At 37.9% G+C, this 19,659-nt stretch overlaps 1 protein-coding gene across 2 annotated transcripts in view; it reads left to right on the forward strand.

Moving 5' to 3' along the window:
- fhit (fragile histidine triad diadenosine triphosphatase) overlaps nt 1-19,659 on the forward strand; it is a 1,013,122-nt gene that overhangs the window by 68,705 nt on the left and 924,758 nt on the right. Inside the window, exon 1 of one of the 2 annotated variants that reach the window (XM_063068399.1) lies at nt 6,785-6,803. The exons of the other annotated variant lie outside the window; for it this stretch is intronic. The gene's annotated coding sequence lies outside the window, so the exon portion shown is untranslated. Of the gene's footprint in view, nt 1-6,784; nt 6,804-19,659 lie in introns of those variants that run through there. 2 annotated transcript variants of the gene reach the window in all.

Consider the following 19,659-nt stretch of genomic DNA (forward strand, 5'->3'; position numbering starts at 1 on the left):
CAAACCATCATTACTTGCAATAGTTCTGAAAAAATACTTCCAATTTCTCATCTCATATTTATATTTTCTCTTCAGTGTAGCTGAGAATCAAATCTAGCATGCCCAGATTTGCATTAAATGGCTTATCTTGCCCACCATCAGATTCAATAAAGAAAAAAATGCCAATAGTTCAATTTAATCAGTAAAGTTCTCCTTGAATTTGTGCATATGTTGATTCAATTTTAGATGTCTATTTCAGCCTGGATGCAACTGAAGTAAAAAACTTGTAAATCCATTTCGTTTCATTTTCTCCTAATTTTTAATTCATAAAATGGAAGATTGCCTAACCATGATAGATTTGGTTGTAATTTCTTTACTAAGGGTGAAGTTTAAATGTTGTTCTCATTTAGAGCCTGGATTCCATGCTGCAGTTAACTTTTCCCTGGTTAAAGTGCTTAATTACTGTTTAGCTGATTCTTCAGACTTCTCTGATGGAATTCAAAACAGTTTATTCAATTTCTTTTAGTTGTTAAATATCCATTGTTTGCATACAGCGCAAAATTAAATAGTTTACAGATTTTAAACCTTAATCATAAATATGTTTTACAAGCTGTGAGGTTAGAATTTTAAGAACAATATTGGAGATTTTTTAAAAAAGTGATATTTTAAGATAGCATGAGAATAGAATTAGGTGAAAAGACATTTTAGAAAAATGGTGAAAATTGAAGTTGGACAAATTCATACTTCTAAAAATTATTTTGTGTTTCAAACTTCCATAGCACAATATTCATGGTAAACAGATCATATCATAGCTGGTTCCTTTATGTTAAGGAAACAGTAGATGATAGTATTCTTTAAATAAGCATACTTCATTTTGTACATGCTAAACTAGTTCATTTGGGAAGAGATCAGCCCAGCTGAAAATGTAGTATTTATTACAATATGGTCAAAATGTTCTGTCTTTATCGTCTTGAATTACTGAAAATTCTGTTGCTTGAAATTTTCTACCTCTTGCTTCTTTTAATACGCACTACTATCTCAAGGCCATGAACTCAATGCCATTATTGTTATGTCAGATTATCACAACACAATATGGAGAATACCCATGGTAACTTGGCTGTTAATTTGTTTAAGGCTTTATAATCCATACATGTGTCACTCTCAACCCAGTTTACAAGACGATACTGAGGGAGGAATCACTGAAAGCTCTAGTTATGGAGAATGCACAGTGAGCAGAAAAATAAATACTTTGACCATGCATAATTCCATTTAAAATAATAGTTAAGTGGATTATATGCATGACAAAGATTAAAGTGTCAGACTGCAAAAGTGTGAGACTAAGTACAGACTAGTGCAAATCTAATTGCAAAGTAATGACGAACAGTGACATGGAACATCAGTGAAAATCATGTTAAACACTAATATTCAAAGGAGCTCAGGAAAATCTGTTCTATTAGAAAGAAGAGTAAACTTAAAATTAGTGAGGCACCCTAAGTGATTGGAAGCATAAGGTAATAATTAGGACTAAGTTTACAAATACCAAGGGAGAGCATGATAAACTAGAATATTCAGAAGAAAGAGAAATCTAAAAGATCTAGCAAGGCAGAACAAAATTATGAAATCAAAGAACCAGATCAGATCAGCACAATTCTGGAAGATGAAGTAAAGAATGTAACATAAAATGTGCAAATTTTAAAAATACATCAAACTAAAAGTGAATGACAGTCTCTCTTCCAGACGGATTATACAAAGTACTTTAAAGGAATGAAGTGAAAGTAGAGGTACCATTATATAATGTAAATATTTCGTAAGGTGTTGCCGGAGATCTGGTGCTTAGCTAATGTTATACCTATATTTAAGTAGAGAGATTGATGTCTAAAGAAATATGAACCCATTAGCTTATTATCAATAATAAAGAAAACATAGGCAAAACAGTATTTACTCAAAGAAAAAAAATAGAAAACTATATAAAAACTGAAATCATAAGAGTTGGACTTTCTTTTCAGTACTGAGCAATCTGCACATTGCTTACCATTGTTATGGGTGAGAACTTTCTTTCACTCAGTCTGTCAGTGTTACCTTTCCAGTAGGTATAATCAAGGAGAAGACTGGCTTCCTGGCTAATCTTCTCCTGCTTAGTTGAATGGCATATTGAATAGACGCTCTGTCCCTGTGCTAGTTGTAACCAGATGTAAGTTCAGTGTACTTCTTTCCCAGTATACGTTCATGCTTTGCCACTAGACACCATGAGGAGTCTCCCATTGAAGCATTATCGGCAAAATTCCAGTATCAAGCAGCTAGAGTTTGGTACTTACATGGATACATGTTGACACTCTTATGTAGAAATGGAAGCTAAGTGCCAGCATGGATTTAAAAAATACAAGTATTTTAATTATCAATGTCATTGAACTTTTAATGTTGATAGGATGAAGTTGACAGGGATATTTTAGTTGATATGATTTACTTAGATCTCAAAGTCTGTTGATAAATTGCTACATTATAGACAAATGAAGAAGGCCCAAGCATGTGGCGATAAGGGAAAAAGTCACAAAATGGTTACCTCAAAGACCAAGGTATTAGGCAAGGTATTGGGATTCAGGGTAGTGAGTCATATTTATGCTAGTTGGAGAGTGACACCAAGTGGATGAGTAGTCAACACTAAGAAGCAATAATTTACAATAAATTACAAAGCAGGGAACCAAAGAGGTTTGGAATTACAAATACATTGATTACCTAACATACTTTAAAGCAAGCTAAGCACAATAACTTTATTTAATGTGAGAACTGGAAAATAGTGAAGTTATAATCCATATGTACTGTATGTTGAAGAAATCATTATGTAAAACATATAAAAGAACTGGAGAGGATGTGAAAAAGTACATGTAGATCAAACTAGAAAGTTCAGTTATACGACAGGATGACAAAGCTGGGTCTTTTCTCTATCTTAAAAGATTGAAAGATGAGAGAAGTATTGTTTTAAAATTATGAGCATTTTTGACTTTGTAAAGAAACTGCTTCTACCTGTCATTCTGATAGTTTATGTTGGTAGCTCAATTGGTAGTGCTCTTGTCTCTTAAATCAGAAGATTGAGTTCCATTCTCACTCTGGAGATTTCAGCATAGTAATTTTGCTCAACAGGAACTAAACAAGAGACCATACATACAAGGCAGGCAAATAGCAAATTTGAAATGAACATTTCATCTCAAAAAACATTGGAAATATGGAGCGTGTTACAACACATTTTTCAAATTTGAACAGTGCAATTTCCTTCAAATAAACGCAATCATAAACTTTATTTGTACTTTTGTACTTAGGCTAAATAAGCACATAAAGGAAAAGGGAACCAGTGAGATAAAGTCATGGCATCATAGAGCTGTACAGCACAGAAACAGGACCTTTGGCTCATCACGCCCAAGATGATCTTTTGGCCCATATATACTAATCCCATTTGTCTAAGTTAGATCCATATCCTTCTATCTCAGTCCTGATACACGGTTTTGATGCAAAATTGTCACAATTCATTTCCTCCCACAGATGCTTCTACTGCTGAATTCCTCAAGATTGTTTGTTACTCGGGACTGCCGCACTTTCAGTCTCTTGGGTCTCCATTGTTTTCTATTGCTGTCCTATTGAAATGCCTGTAGCAACGTCTCTTAAATGTAGTGATTGTATCTAATTCCACCACCCCTTTCAGGCAGCAAACTCCAGTTATCAACTCCCTCTGTGAAAAAAAAAAGAAAAATTAAACTGATAATATATTAAACCCAACTTTTGTTTTAAATAACAGATACTTTATACATCCATGTAAATCCAAATATAAAAGTTACAAGGCTAATTGTTGTATAATATTTATGAAAAGTTGGTTAAAATAGATTAGCTTTATTTATGTAATGCATTTCTGATTAAGCATAATGTCATGGCAGAATGTATGTTTATTTCTGGCATTGATATCAGTTATCTAATTTTTCAATCCATTCAGAGAGACAACTGCACAGACAGAAGTACATGAATTCTCTTTGATTATGCATGATCAATCAACACAATTTCATGCAAAAGCATAAATAAATTTTATGATTGTGTGTGTTGTAGGGGAATTTGTGTCATTCAGACTTTGTCATGACAGCATATATATCAAATCTTCTTTACAATTATCGAAACTATTAAAATGGTACTTAATTTCGGACTTCATGCAAAATTAAGCTTTGGAACCTGGCCATGCTAGACTCAAGCATGTTGCTTGGATTCATTGGGTAAGGTGCCTGAAACCCAAGCAAATTCATGGTGTTGTCACTTGTTCACCTCATCTCCTCTCTAATCCTTTCACAATTAATTTAAATTCATGGTCTCTGGTTTCTGATTGCTCTGGAAAATGAATTGTTTTTTTGGTTACTTTATCAAGGCTCTTCATAATTTCAAACATCTCAGTTAAAACCTCTCATCTGCATTCTTATTGAAAAGAAAAAAAAAATTCTTATTGTTGTCATTTTCCAGTCCCAGTAGCATTATAGATTTCCTCTGCACCCTAATTTGTGCAAAAGAAAATCCATCTTGTAATATAATGAGTTATGTACAGCATTCATGTTGTGACATAAATTGTGTTGTATTTAGTTCTTCCACAACCTCCCTAACTCTTTAATTCTGTGCTTTGGCTCATAAAGGGTAGCATCGTTCGTGATTTTTTTAACGCATTGTTTACCTGTCCTGTATCTTTTTAAGGATCTGTGGATGCACAGCACAGGGTTCCTTTGTTCTTCCTCTTATCTTGATATCCAGAATGTTACTCCTCCCAAAATGCATTATCTTACACTTCACTGGATTCAGTTTCATTTGTTATTTTCCAGCCCAGTTGACCAGAACATCCAACCTGAAGTTTTCTGCCTTGCTATCAAAGACATGGTCCTAAGACATTATCCTAAGATCATGGAAAATGCCTCATATGCCAAGATGCTGTTTCTTGAGTTCAGCTTGACGTTTAATAAGATCATCTGTCAGAAGCTGATTGGTAAACTGTTCTCGTTCTCTCTGTGACTGGATCCGAGATTTCTTGACAGAAGGATTCATGTTGGCAAAAACATCTCTAGCTCCATCACACTGACAACTGGCACTCCCCAGGATTGTGTGCTCAGCCTGCTGCTGACACATAACTGCGGTGTTAAATCCAGTTCAAACCGAATCATTAAGTTTGCTACTGGCACAAAAATGGTTAGCGTCATCAACATGACAACGAGATGGTGCACAAAAACGGGTAGAATGGCTGGTAGAATGGTGCGAACAGTCTCAATGTGGACAAGACCAAAGAGATGATTGTGGACTTTAGGAAGGTGTAGACTGACCATTCCTCACAGCACATAAATGGTTTCTCTATGCAGAGAGTTAGGAGCATCAAGTTTCTGGGAGTACACATAATGGGTGATCTCACCTGGTCTCTCAACAGCACCTTTGGTCAAGAAACCACAGCAGCATCTCCACTAACAGAGGAGATTGAAGTGAATGAAGCTAGCTCCCACCCACCCCCCTCCATTTTAACCAAGTTTTACAGGGGCAGCATTGAGAGTATCTTGACCAGCTGCTTCATTGTCTGGTGTGGGAGTTGCAAAGCATCTGACCACAAGTCCCGACGAGGAATTGCATGGACTGCTAAGGGGATCATTGGGGTCTCTATAGCATCCATTAGAGATATTTATCAGGACTACTGAACACGTAGGGCCCTTAGCATTGTCAATGATCCTTCCCATTTGTCTAACAATCCCTTCGACCCCCTACTATCAGGCAGAAGGTACTGAAGCATTCGGACAAGAACTGTTAGGATGGGAAACAGCTTCTTCCCCAAGGCTGTAAGACTATTGAACTCCCTGCCACCACCCAAGTTTTATCACTCATACTGTCAGTAGCGTTATACTATTTACTTTTTGATTTGTTTCGTATATGTACCTGATTATTTGTTAATTTATTTGTGGTAATACTTTCTGTGTTATGTGTGTGAGTTCTATGTGCTGTTTTGTGCACCTTGGTCTGGAGGAATGTAGTTTCATTTGGCGGTATACGTAGGTACAATTGAATGTCAATAAACTGAACTTGAACTTGATCTATGGAACTTGTGACCAACAGTCATTCAGTCACAGAAGCTTCCATTAGTCTTCTCCCATTCAGCCAATTTTGGATCTAATACATTATTCTTCCCTGATCTCGGATCTGATACAAACAAACTTCATGTTACACCTTGTTGTAAACCCTGCTAAAATTCATATAGATTACATCAAATTAACTTCCCTTATTAACCCTTATTGTTAGCACTTAAAAAATTAATCAAGTTAATTTGACATGACCTTCCTTAACAAAATGATGCTGACTATTTTTCATTAATCTATGTATGATTCTGTGAAGATGACACTTTTCTCTAGAACTGATCACAATAATTTTCCATTACCAGTTTAGTTTGTATCTATCTGCCTTTTTAAACAGCGCAACATTATCAGGTGATTAACATCATAAACACGAGAAAATCTGCAGATGCTGGAAATCCAAAGCAACGCACACAAAATGCTGGAGAAACTCAGCAGGTCAGGCAGCATCTATGGAAAAGAATAAACAGTCAAAGTTTCGGTGAGGCCTTTCTTCATTGGAAATTAGAGATGATTATGCCCCAAGCTAGTCCTGTGTACTTACAGTTTCTTACTTGGCCAGCAATATAGTTTGTATTCCTATTGGCCTTTTTGTCACACTCAGGTACATCTTCCAATTTGTCTTTAAGTGGGTGATATTAACTTTCTTCTTCAAACTAGGAACTATCTGAGATTGAAAATGGAAACAGGATATCACAGACGGTATAAATAAAATTTGTTTAAAAAGCCTGTCCTCCTGCTTGTTTCTCGCCAACTATCACTCCTTTTTAAACACAAACACATGCAATGATGCTATTTTAGAAACATTGTGAATAACATGACCTGCCATGTTTCACTGGCTGTTTTGTCAGGCACTTTTGGAATCACTGATACAGCAAGTTTTAATTTGAAGTAAACCATAATCACACAATCCCATTATTTCACCCTTTAGTGTCTCCTGACACATTCTATTGCTACAATCTTTGTCTGCTATTTACACACTTGTTTGCCTGTCAAAATTTGATCAGCTGATTTTTTTTTGCTTTTCATTCCTGTTCTTTTTAATGGTTAAAGAAAGTAGTTTCTTGTGAGTTTTTTTGTATATTTATAAAATGCATATTTTTGGTATTACAAGCTTCTTCTGCAGCTGTTGAATCTTCTGAAATGATTTATCAAAAGGAGAAGAGATTCAGGCTGGTTCCCTTCTTGACAATGACTTCCTAGGAGGTAAAAGCTTGCTTTCATAAATGCACTTTAACAGCAGTGTGCTTTACCTGCTGATATCTGCAATTTTTTTGTTGGAAAAAATTTATGAGTGCACGTTCATAGAGCACATCCGTCTTTCCCTGCCAAATACAACCTCCAGGCTAAATTCCTTGCAAGTAATAGGATTCAGCATTATTGCAGACCTTGAATTATTGAGAATACATTCTTTACTTGGAGAAAGTTGTTTATTTTCCTTCTTTATTTTGATCCCAAGCTCTCATTAGAGATTTGTTCAAAAGTGAACATGTGGAGCATCTATTGCTCTCTAAACTAATGATATGCCATGGCGAGAACTCATAAGCATTCAGTGTTAACGTGCTATGGAAACTAGATGAAAGGTTATGGCTTGAACTTTGTATTCAACAGTGACTAAAGGGTGCCAAATATTCCTTCATTGATTTTGTTTACAAACAAACCTCAATTTTGAGGCAAACACAAGGAAATCTGCAGATGCTGGAATTTCAAGCAACACACATAAAAGTTCCTGGTGAATGCAGCAGGCCAGGCAGCATCTCCAGGAAGAGGTACAGTCGACATTTTGGGCTGAGATCCTTCGTCAGGACTAACTGAAAGAAGAGCTAGTAAGAGATTTGAAAGTGGGAGGGGGAGGGGGAGATCCAAAATGATAGGAGAAGACGGCGGGGGGGAGGGATGGAGCCAAGAGCTGGACAGTTGATTGGCAAAAGGGATATGAGAGGATCATGGGACAGGAGGACTAGGGAGAAAGAAAAGGGGGAGGAGAAGTTCAGAGGATGGGCAAGGGGCATAGTGAGAGGGACAGAGGGAGAAAAAGGAGAGAGAGAAAAAGAATGTGTGTATATATATATATATATATATATATATAAATAAATAACGGATGGGTTACGAGGGGGAGGTAGGGCATTAGCGGAAGTTTGAGAAGTCAATGTTCATGCCATCAGGTTGGAGGCTACCCAGATGGAATGTGAGGTGTTATATATGCAGACTGGGAGATCGTTTCACAGAACACCTATGCTCTGTCCGCCAGAGAAAGCAGGATCTCCCAGTGGCCACACATTTTAATTCCATGTCCCATTCCCATTCTGATATGTCTATCCACGGCCTCCTCTACTGTAAAGATGAAGCCACACTCAGGTTGGAGGAACAACACCTTATATTCCGTCTGGGTAGCCTCCAACCTGATGACATGAACATTGACTTCTGAAACTTCCGCTAATGCCCCACCTCCCCCTCGTAGCCCATCCGTTATTTATTTATTTATATACACATATTCTTTTTCTCTCTCTCCTTTTTCTCCCTCTGTCCCTCTCACTACACCCCTTGCCCATCCTTTGGGCTTCCACTCTCCCCCTTTTCTTTCTCCCTAGGCCTCCTATCCCATGATCCTCTCGTATCCCTTTTGCCAATCAACTGTCCAGCTCTTGGCTCCATCCCTCCCCCTCCCCTTCCCACTTTCAAATCTCTTACTAGTTCTTCTTTCAGTTAGTCCTGACGAAGGGTCTTGGCCCGAAACGTCAACTGTACCTCTTCCTAGAGATGCTGCTTGGCCTGCTGCGTTCACCAGCAACTTTTGTATGAATTTCGAGGAATCTCTGGTGCATCAGCAATCTAAACAGCCAAGCATAATGAAAAATTCTCACAAATTATAAATTACAAAGTAAAAACACGCTTATTTAAAAGTCCTGAAATAAAGCAAATATGCTTACAAGTTTCTAACAGTTGAAGGCATTTCAGAAACTTAAATGTACCTTCATCATTAAAGAGTGAAATATACACAGTCTATTTTGTGGATGACAGTAGTTCTTGAGCAAAAATTATATTCATAGGCATCAAATGTGCTTGCAATTCATGTAATAATGTGTAGTGTTTCTCAGGCAAGAGTAGTTTGTAAATTCGTAAATTGTCAGACCGATTAGATTGCTTTGCTTTCCTTGGAGGAGAGGAGGCTGCCAGGGTGTGTAAGCACTGATAGATTAGACAGTAAGAAACTTTTCCCTATGGCAGAGGTGCCTAAGCCCAGAGGAAATTTGTATAAGGTAAGGAGTAAGAGGTTTGGAGAGAATATCAGATGTCTTCAATTGATTTTTTCCACCTTAAGGATTTTTTCTATCTAGAATGCCTGATCTGATCTGAGAGTCTGAAAAGGCACTGCAATCAGAACTCTTGCAAGATCTAAAAACCATTTGAAGGAGTACTTGAATTGCCAAGGCATAGAAGGCTATGGATAAGAGCTGGTAAATTAGATTAGTGGAAATAGGTACTTGATGATTGGCACAGGTATGGATACTGAAGGCTTGTTTCTGTGTTCTGTGATCTTTTGAATTCTCTGCAACTGCTATTACTTGTCTTATTTTTCAAACTATTTTCATAAGCTTTTCCATTGGATAGTTAAATAGAAAGGAGGCAGAGTGTTTCCCTAAACATCCTGATAATTGTGAACCTTGTGTTGAGTGGAGTTAATAATGTGGAAGTATGAACGAGAAGAAGAGCAACCTACCCTATGCACTCCCCAAAGTGCAATGTCAGACTGTATTTTACTGTTGCTGTATAAAATTCTCCTGAAGTAGCTGGAAATTAATTTTTAGCGCTAATATCTAAATCAATTAATAAAGGACATGACAATGACATCAATATGTTAGAAATAAAAGCACAGATTCAAGAAAGTCTTATTAAAATGAACAGGACAATGTTTGAATTCTGCTTAGAAACAAGTTAATTAAATTTTAGCTTGCAAGTCAGTCACTTTGAAATTGTGAGTTCAACCATTTTGTTCTCCCTAGTAACTTGTAATGGAAAAATGTTTTTATCTATGAATGTCACTGTTCTGAATATCACAATAAGGTCCCTTAACAGCTGTCAAGATCATTGATAGTGCATCTTTCTATTCTCTACTGACATTGTTGAAATGTGAATGGCATGAAGAAGTAGAAGTTTTAGGTCATGTTTGATTAATGTCTTCATTTACTCCAGTTTTCAGTGCTGTTTGTCACTATTGACTTTCAGTCTGCAGGTTAAAATTTTTCAGTTGTCCGACTTTTGTAAAAGCATTTAATGATATCAGCCTATTTATATTATGCTATTATTATGAAGTCCATTTTATTATTCTGAAGTAAAAAGGATATGTAGGGATACACACCAAAACTGCCCACTACAATCTTACTTTCTAACATTCCCAAAACAGGCCTGATCTCTGTCTTCTCTTATACTTCTGAGGTTAAACTTACCCCAACTTGCACCTCGAGGCAATGGACCAATTTCATTGACACTGTCTCAACGAAAAAATCTTCATATCCGGTGAAAGGGCAAGCACACCAATATTAGGTCAATATCCAAATCATTGAGGTTCTAATTATACATTTGACTCTGAAGGGCATCCCAAGTGTTTTCACCTGAAACTCCTGACACAGGCTCCTGAACAGACACAGTAGGCCAAGCTTTGTCATACTAAGAGATTACCAAGATGATACAGCAAAACTTCCAAGGATGTTCTAGAATCCTCTCTAAAAAAAATGCAAAATTATCACTAACTCCTGGGAGTTAGTGCCATGGCTACTCATAATGGAGAGAGGGTATTCAAAATGGCACTGAGAACCTCAAATCTATTTGTTGTGAGCACACAGAAGCTAAGTGTTAAATGGCTGAGGAAACACACTACTTCACAAACTGCCCACCCAGCTGTCCAGTCGGGCATTTCCACTCCTGTACAAAAGTCTTGTTTCCCACAATGGTCTAATCTGTCTCCTATGAATCCACTGAACTAAGGTAGAAGCAAATCATCCTTGATTCTGAGGTGCTGCCTTTGAAGAAGTATGTTGCAGAAAAGCTAATTCTAATTTTATACAATTTTTAAAAGCATTCTTTGGGTTAACATAAAAGCATTTAAAAGTTGTAAAAGTGAAAAGGAATTCAAGGGGAAACAGAGATTTTGGGAGTGATTATATTAAGAGAAACTTGAGCAGAGTCAACAAATTTTATTATTGGTGACAGTAAAAAAAAGACAAAAATGTATGAGTATTTCTCCAGCAATGAATTTTATTAAAAAGGACAGAGTCATAAAATCATGAGGGAGTGAATTTGTACAGACATTTTTATGATAATTGCCAGTTCAATAATGCCAACTCACCTTATGATAGAGGGATGTCCAATGTGAAATACTTAGTTCATTAATTTGCCAAAGGAGGAATTAAAAATGAAACTTATGCATTATTTTTAACTTAAATGTGAATGGAAAACACAGTCCTTCTGGGCAATAGCACAAATAAGCAGAAAATCTGTTGGGAATTGTGCTGTCTATCCTTTAATTACCAATTCAGATAAAAAAAATGGCTAATAAGAGACAATGCTGTCCTCTGCAAGACTGGTGGAATGCTATGGGGCTAGAGTTCACTGTCTGAAAGATTGGTGGAAGCAGAAGCTTTTAATGTATTTGTTGTATATGCAAGAGCTTATGCAATGCTGGAAATCTAAAGGAGCTCAGCAGGTAAGGCAGCATCTAGGGAGAGGAATGAACAGGTGACATTTTGGGCAAGACCCTTCATGGTATTTGATGTACCTGGTTGAGAATTTCATTCCTAGGCAACAGACCAAGAATTGGGAAGTGATAGACTGAATGGCTGCCTTTTGCATTGTTAACTTTTGAGTCTGTGATTTTGACTCTTAAATTCAATTGAGGAGTTCTTGTAATACATTTATGACATTACTCAGCAGACCATTGGCCCTTTAAAGCAATACTTCTGCTCTGATCTGCTTTAAGGTTGTTCTGAAACACTAAGTTCATGGTTTTTGCTTGCATGTCACACAAAGAAGCAGCGATGTGGTATCATGTCTTGGCAGCCACAGTGGATCAGTTGGAGAAAGAACTGAAATCAACATCAAGAATCTCCTTCTGGATGGTAGTACAAGAAAGTTTGCTCCAAGTATAATTGGAACGATTACCACTTTGTCACTGTGCCCATCCTACTTCTCTCTTATTCTTGGCCATAAAGCAGCCAAACCATCATTACAAGTTATCCTTTCAGTTGTGTTAAAATCAATGTACACATTGACAAATGTATTGTGTGGAAATGAATGTTCTATTTCTTGCATTCACCTCTGACCGTCCAAATGTCCCATGTAACGTTCTATCAGTGGGTTAACCATGATTGGTGGAGACTAGTTTTGTTTTTGGCAAAGATACATTTGAGTTGCGGACATACTTAGTAAATCTATAAAACAGTAACTGTAAACATGATCAAAGAAAAATAAACTGTGCAAATGCAAATATAAATAAATAGCAAAAAATAAGAGAGCATGAAGTAACAAAATAAAGAGTCAAGGTAAAGAGTCCTTAAAGTGAGATCATAGGCTGTGGGAACACCAGAAATAGAATTAGTGTAGTTATCCCCTTTTTGTACAAGAGCCTGTTGGTTGAGGATTAGAAACTGTTCCTGAACCTGGTGGTGCAAATCCTGAAGCACTTGAAACTTCTACCTGCTGACAACAGCAAGAAAATATGAATGGCACTAACAGCATACCTCCATCTCAATGTTCATTTTCAAATGTTATCTAATTTGGTCCTAGTTAGAACATGTACAGTATAAAATAAAGTACAGTACAAGAACAGGCCCTTTGGCCCACTAAGTCTGTGTCAACCATGATGCCGAGCACAACTAATCCCAGCCACCTGTACATGATCTATATGTCTCTATTCCTTGCCTGTTCATGCATATCTAAGTTCCTTTTAAACATTGCTATTTTATCAGCTTCTACCACTAAACCCTGTCAAGTCATCTAGCCACCCAACACTCTGTAGGGGGTGGGGGAACTGTCTAGCAAATCACCTTGCCCCCTCTCACCTGAAAGTTGTTATCTCTCGTATTTGACATTTTCTCCCTGGTCAAAAGATTCTGACTAACAACCTTATCTATGCCTCTCTTAATTATGTATATTTTTATCAGAATGCCTTTCAACCTCTGATGCTCCGATGAAAATAATCCTTGTTTAACCAACCTGTTTCGATACTAATTCTCCCAAAGACTGACAACATCCTGATGAATATATTATGCACCTTCTCCACAGCCTTCCCATCCTTCCTATACACATAGACTGAATGTGGGGGGAAGGGAAAGGTGTGCTTGGTGGTGGGATCCCATAGTTTTATACAGTGGCACCATGATCTCCCAATGTTTATACTCGGTGCACCAGTCAAAGAAGGCAAGCATGCTGTAAACCTTCTTTACATGCTGTTCATTTCTGTTTCCACCTTCCATGAGCTGTGGACTTGCACTCCAAGATCCCTCTGTAAATTAAAAAGAGTCTTAGTTTTTACTGTTTTCTGTCTTTTTACATCTGATATCTCAAAATGCATTACCTTACACTCATCCAGATGAAATTTCATTTGCCATTCCTTCCAATGTATTCTTTTCTTTGATGACCTCACCTACCACTCCACTAGCCTCTGCATCCAGCATCTAATTCTCCATAACTTCCACCATTTCCTAAGGAATTCCACCACCAAGCACATCTTCCCTCCCCCAGCCCCCAGCCCCCACCACCACTTTCCACAGCGAACACTCCCTAAGTATCTCCCTTGTCCACTCAGCCCAACCCACTGATCACCTTCCTGATACTTATCCTTGCAAGCAGAACAAGTGCCACACCTGCCACTACGCCTCCTCCCTCACTACCATTCTGGGATATTAATTTCTCGAACATCTGGTATTTTCGCTCCCCCACTTCACCATTCCCTATTCCTGTTTCCCTCTCTCACCTTATCTCCTTACCTGCCCATCAGCTACCTCTGGTGCTCCTCCCCTTCACGTTCTTTCATAGTCTTTGGTTCCCTCCTATCAAATTCTCTTTATTTCTTTCACCAATCAATTTCCCAGCTCTTTACTTCACCTCTCCCCTCTCCTGGTTTTACCTATCACCCTACCACCTTGTACTTCTTCCTTCCCTCCTCACACCTTCTAAGTCTTCTCCCCTTCCTTTCCAGATGAAGAGTCTCAACCCAAAATGTCGACTGTTTACTGTTTTCCATAGATGTTGCCTGGCCTGAGTTCCACCTGCATTTTAAGACCATAAGATATAGAAGCAGAAGTAGGCCATTTGGCTTATCAAGTCTCTCTGCCATTCAATCATGGGCTGATCCAATTCTTCCAGTCGTACCCAATCCAGTGCCTTCTCCATATACCCTTTGATACCCTGGCTAATCAAGAACCTATGAATCTCTGCCTTAAATGCGCCCAATGACTTGGCCTCCACAGACGCTCATGGCAACAAATTCCATCCTCTGACTAAAGTAATTTCTCTGCATCTCTGTTCTAAATGGACGTTCTTCAATCCTGAAATCGTGCCTTCTTGTCCTAGACTACCCTACCATGGGAAATAACTTTGGCATTTCTAACCTGTTCAGGCCTTTTAACATACGTCTGGCAGCTCTCCTTTCTATGAGATCCCCTCTCATTCTCCTGAACTCTGGGGGATACAGCCCAAGAGCTGCCAGAAGTTCCTCATATGGTAACTCATTCCTGGAATCATTCTCGTGAATCTTCTCTGAACCCTTTCCAATGTCAGTACACCTTTTCTAAAATAAGAAGTCCAAAACTGTACACAATACTCCAAGTGTTGTCTCACAAGTGCCTTTTAAAGCCTCAACATCACATCCCTGCTCTTATATTCTATACCCCTGGAAATGAATGCCAATATTGCATTCACCTTCTTCACCAATGACTCAGCCTGGAAGTTAACCTTTGGGGTATCCTGCACAAGGACTCCCAAGTCCCTTTGTATCTCTGCATTTTGAATTCTCTCCCCACTTAAATAATAGTCTGCCTGTTTATTTCTTCCATCAAATTACATGACTACACACTTTCCAATATTGTATTTTATTTGCCACTTCTTTGCCTATTCTCCTAAACTATCTAAGTCTCTCTGCAGGCTCTCTGTTTCCTCAACACTACCCGCTCCTCCACCTATTTTTGTATCATCGGCAAATTTAGCCATAAATCCATTAATACCGTAGTCCAAATCATTGGCATACATCATAAAAAGCAGCGGTCCCAGGACCAACCTTGGTAGAACACCACTGGTAACCGGCAGCCAGCCAGAATAGGATCCCTTTATTCCCACTCTCTGTTTTCTGCTGATCAGCCAATCCCATGCTAGTAACTTCCCTGTAATTCCATGGGCTCTTATCTTGCTAAGCAGCCTCATGTGCGGCACCGTGTCAAAGGCCTTCTGAAAATCAAGTACACCACATCTACTACATCTCCTTTGTCTACCCTGCTTGTAATTTCCTCAAAAAAATTGCAGTAGGTTTGTCAGGCAAGATTTTCGTTTCAGGAAACCATACTGGCTTTGGCCTGTCTTGTCATGTGCCTCCAGGTACTCCGTAATCTCAACCCTAACAATCAATACCAACAACTTCCCAACCACTGATGTCAGGCTAACAGGTCTATAGTTTCCTTTCTGCTGCCTCCCACCCTTCTTAAATAGCGAAGTAACATTTGCAGTTTTCCGGTATCTGGTACAATGCCAGAATCTATCGATTCTTGAAAGATCATTCTTAATGCCTCCGCAATCTCTATAGCTACTTCCTTCAGAGCCCAAGGGTGCATTCCATCAGGTCCAGGAGATTTATCCACCCTCAGACCACTGAACTTCCTGAGCACCTTCCCAGTGGTAATTTTCACTGCACATCCTTCACTTCCCTGTCATTCTTGAATTTTCAGCATATTGCCGATGTCTTCGACTGTGATGACTGATGCAAAATACGCATTCAGTTCTCCTGCCATCTCTGTGTCTCGCATTATAATATCTCCAGCATCATTTTCTATTGGTCCTATATCTACCCTCAACTCTCTTTTACCCTTTATATACTTAAAAAACCATTTAGTATTCTTTTTCATATTAGTTGCCAGCTTCCTTTCCTAATTCATCTTTTCCTTCCTACTGATCTTAGTTTCCATTTGCAAGTTTTTAAAAGCTTCCCAATCCTCAATCTTCCCACTAGTTTTGGCTTCCTTGTATGCCCTCTCTTTTGCTTGTACTTTGGCTCTGACTTCACTTATCAGCCATGGTAGTGTCCTTCTTCCATTCGAAAATTTCTTCTTATTTGGAATATATCTGTCTTGCACTTCCCTCATTTTTCACAGAAACTCCAGCCATTGCTGCTCTGCTGTCCTTCCTGCTAGTGTCCCTTTCCAGTCAACTTTGGCCAATTTCCCTCTCATGCCGTGTAATTTCCTTTATTCCACAGAAATACTGACATATATGAATTTAGTTTCTCCTTCTCAAATTTCAAAGTGAACTCGATCATATTGTGATCACTGTTCCCTAAGGGTTTCCTAACCCTGAACTCTCTTATCACCTCGGGATCATTGCACAATACCCAATCCAGCACAGCTGATCCCCTAGTGGGCTCAACAACAAGCTGCTCTAAAAAGCCAATCCTTAGACATTCTACAAATTCTCTTGAGGTCCAGTACTGGCCTGGTTTTCCCAATTCACTTTCATGTTAAAATCCCTAACGATTATCATGATGTTGCCTTTCTGACATGCATTTTCTATCTCCTGCTGTAGTTTGTAATCCACATTCAGCTACTGTTTGGAGGCCTGTATACAACTGCCATTAGGGTCCTTTCACCCTTGCCATTTCTTAACTCAACCCATAGAGACTCTACACTTTCCAATCCTATGTCATCCCATTCTAATGATTTAATATTATTTCTTATACACAGGGCCACACCACCCCTTCTGCCTACTAAACTATCTTTCCGGTACACCGTATATCCTTGTGGGTGTTGCTTTCGCTCTCTAGCATCTGCAGATTTTCTCAGACTTTTCATAATGTCCACAAAACCACAAATATTCATGTCATTTGCAACTGATCAGTCTATCTACATTTTTGTCTAAATGATTAAAATAGATCCCAACACTAATCCTTGCAGAACACTGGGGTCACAGTCTTCCAGCCAGAAAAAAATGCCTTTATACCACTCCCCTCTGACATCTGTGCCCAGGCTAACTTTGGCGACTCACCATAAAAGCTTTAATGGCTTCCTTTTCTGGACCAGCCTGCCATGATGTTGAAATTCTTTTTGGAAATTGCCCTGTACCTTCTGCAATCACTAGTGTTTGAAGTATTTTGGATGAGAAATGCTGACATATTTATGTAGCAAAATATATTAAAGGCAAAATAGTATTTACAATATGCAATGAGCTGTTTAGAAATTGTTTTTTGATTTAGAAATAAATCAAATATTCATTCCAAATTTGTTCATGATAAGAACATTGTTTGACATAATCCAGATTTGAGTCCACATAAGAGGATGTAAAATATAATTTAGTACTGTTCCAGAGAATAAATTTCACTCTGTGAATGCAGAAAAGTATGATCTCTTTGCAGGCTAGATGGTAAAGAAAAAAATGAAGGCCTCAAAATCATGCCACAGTAATCTTCAGAGTCATCTTACATTTATTTGATATTTCTTTCTCTGCCGTTAGAGAAGGACTGAACTCAAAGTACTTCAAATGAGATTTCCTGTTCACAAATATCCCAAAAAACAAAATTTTATTGCTTGCATTTTAAAATAGCATGATGTCAGAAGTATGTTGTATTTATCTGTTCTAATAGTTTGGTATCATGTGAAGTCCTCCAAGTCTAATAATGTAACTCATTCTTTCAAATGATTTTATTCTCTTACTATTCTGACTTTGGCTGCTTAACTCAGGAATTCATCCACCTCTGGGATGTTTTCAATTCACAGGTGATTAATTTTCTAATCAATCCCATGATTACTTGAAACATTGAAATGTGCAGATGATGGTCTCAAAACAATTGACAAGAGGCACACAGTGATGACTTTGATTGTCGTGCAAATTGATTGATGAATAAACTTGCTAATTTTGGAGCACCACTGGTACCATTGAGTAAAAATCAATAAGATATCATAAGGAAATAAAGCGACAAAAACAGGCTATTCCAAATCCAGAAAGGATTGCAGACATCCCACCCCGCAAAAACTCATTTCGGGGAGGTAGCACCATCAATTTGCGGAAGACTCCCAGAACTTCCGGAGAGGTGGGATGTCTGGGATTGTAACTAGAGAATGTAGGGAGGATAATTGGAAAAAGGCTGAATGTGAGATGAGACGTTTTAAAAAGTTTTAAAAGATCTTTGCGCAGATTTTCTAGTATCTTGAATGCATTATGAAAAAGGATGGGGGAAGCAAGTACCAAAAAAACTTTCTTAAGGTAAGTAATTTAGGAGAAAATCAGTTATAAAACTCGGCAAAAGACCAGAGAAATAGGACTAACTGGAGGACCCCTTCAGAGCCAGCTCATGCATTGAACCACATGATCACTTTATGTACTGTACAGTTCCATGAAAATGAAATTCAGGCTGAGCCAGGTTGTTATAAATTATTAAAAGTAAGTTTAAAGTCAACTAATGGTTTACAACCTGTACCAATATATTCACTTGTGCTCATACAACAATCTTAACCTGGTCTTTGAGCATGATACTTATCAAAGAGCTTGCTTTTCAGTATTGAGATGAGCTGATTTTATTCAGTAACTTGGGCACCTCACTTTTAAATGACTCTCCCTAAATGTATAACTATGTCCCCTCTTTCCAGATTACTCCATTAGTTGAAACATCTCAACATTATTATTATTCTTTTATGCCCCCTAAGGATCTTGTATGTTTCAGTTCGATCATTGCTAATTCTTCTGAAATCCCAAGAATACAGATCTAATCTCTTTAGCTGCTTGTGGCAGGATACTGAGGTATTTACTAAATGAAGAAACCCCCAAAAATTAAGTATTTATTTGTTATTAAAATCTTTAAATTCTTCTCATTATTCTCCTTTCCTGAAGTTTCTTCCCTTCATTCAATAAAACAAACTACCCACAAGTAAGAAATATTTCACAGGGAAGAGGCAGAGGCAGAGGCAAGGTCTGCCAGATTAAGTACAGGGTTAATGAATAAAATCAGTTCATCTCAATACTGAAAAGCAAGCTCTTTGATAAGTCTCATGCTCAAAGACCAGGTTAAGATTGTTGTATGAGCACGTGAGTATATTGGTACAAGTTGTAAACCTGGAAATCTTTGTCCAGGGGCGTGATGGAGACTAAATCCCTGAAAGTATTTAAAGAGGAACACAGCAGTTCTTTAGAAGAAGAATAATTAAAGGGAATTATCACATAGTATTAAGACAGGGATAGATCAGCTTTGATCATATTGAATAGTGGGCAGGCTTGACAGGCTGAGTGGCCTACTTCTGTTTCTATTTTCTTATGTTCTGTGATCTTTAAATACAGGTTATAAGATGCACAGAAGTGATAAACAACC

The sequence above is a fragment of the Mobula hypostoma genome, chromosome 15 (assembly GCF_963921235.1).
Source record: "Mobula hypostoma chromosome 15, sMobHyp1.1, whole genome shotgun sequence".
NCBI classification, from domain to species: domain Eukaryota; kingdom Metazoa; phylum Chordata; class Chondrichthyes; order Myliobatiformes; family Myliobatidae; genus Mobula; species Mobula hypostoma.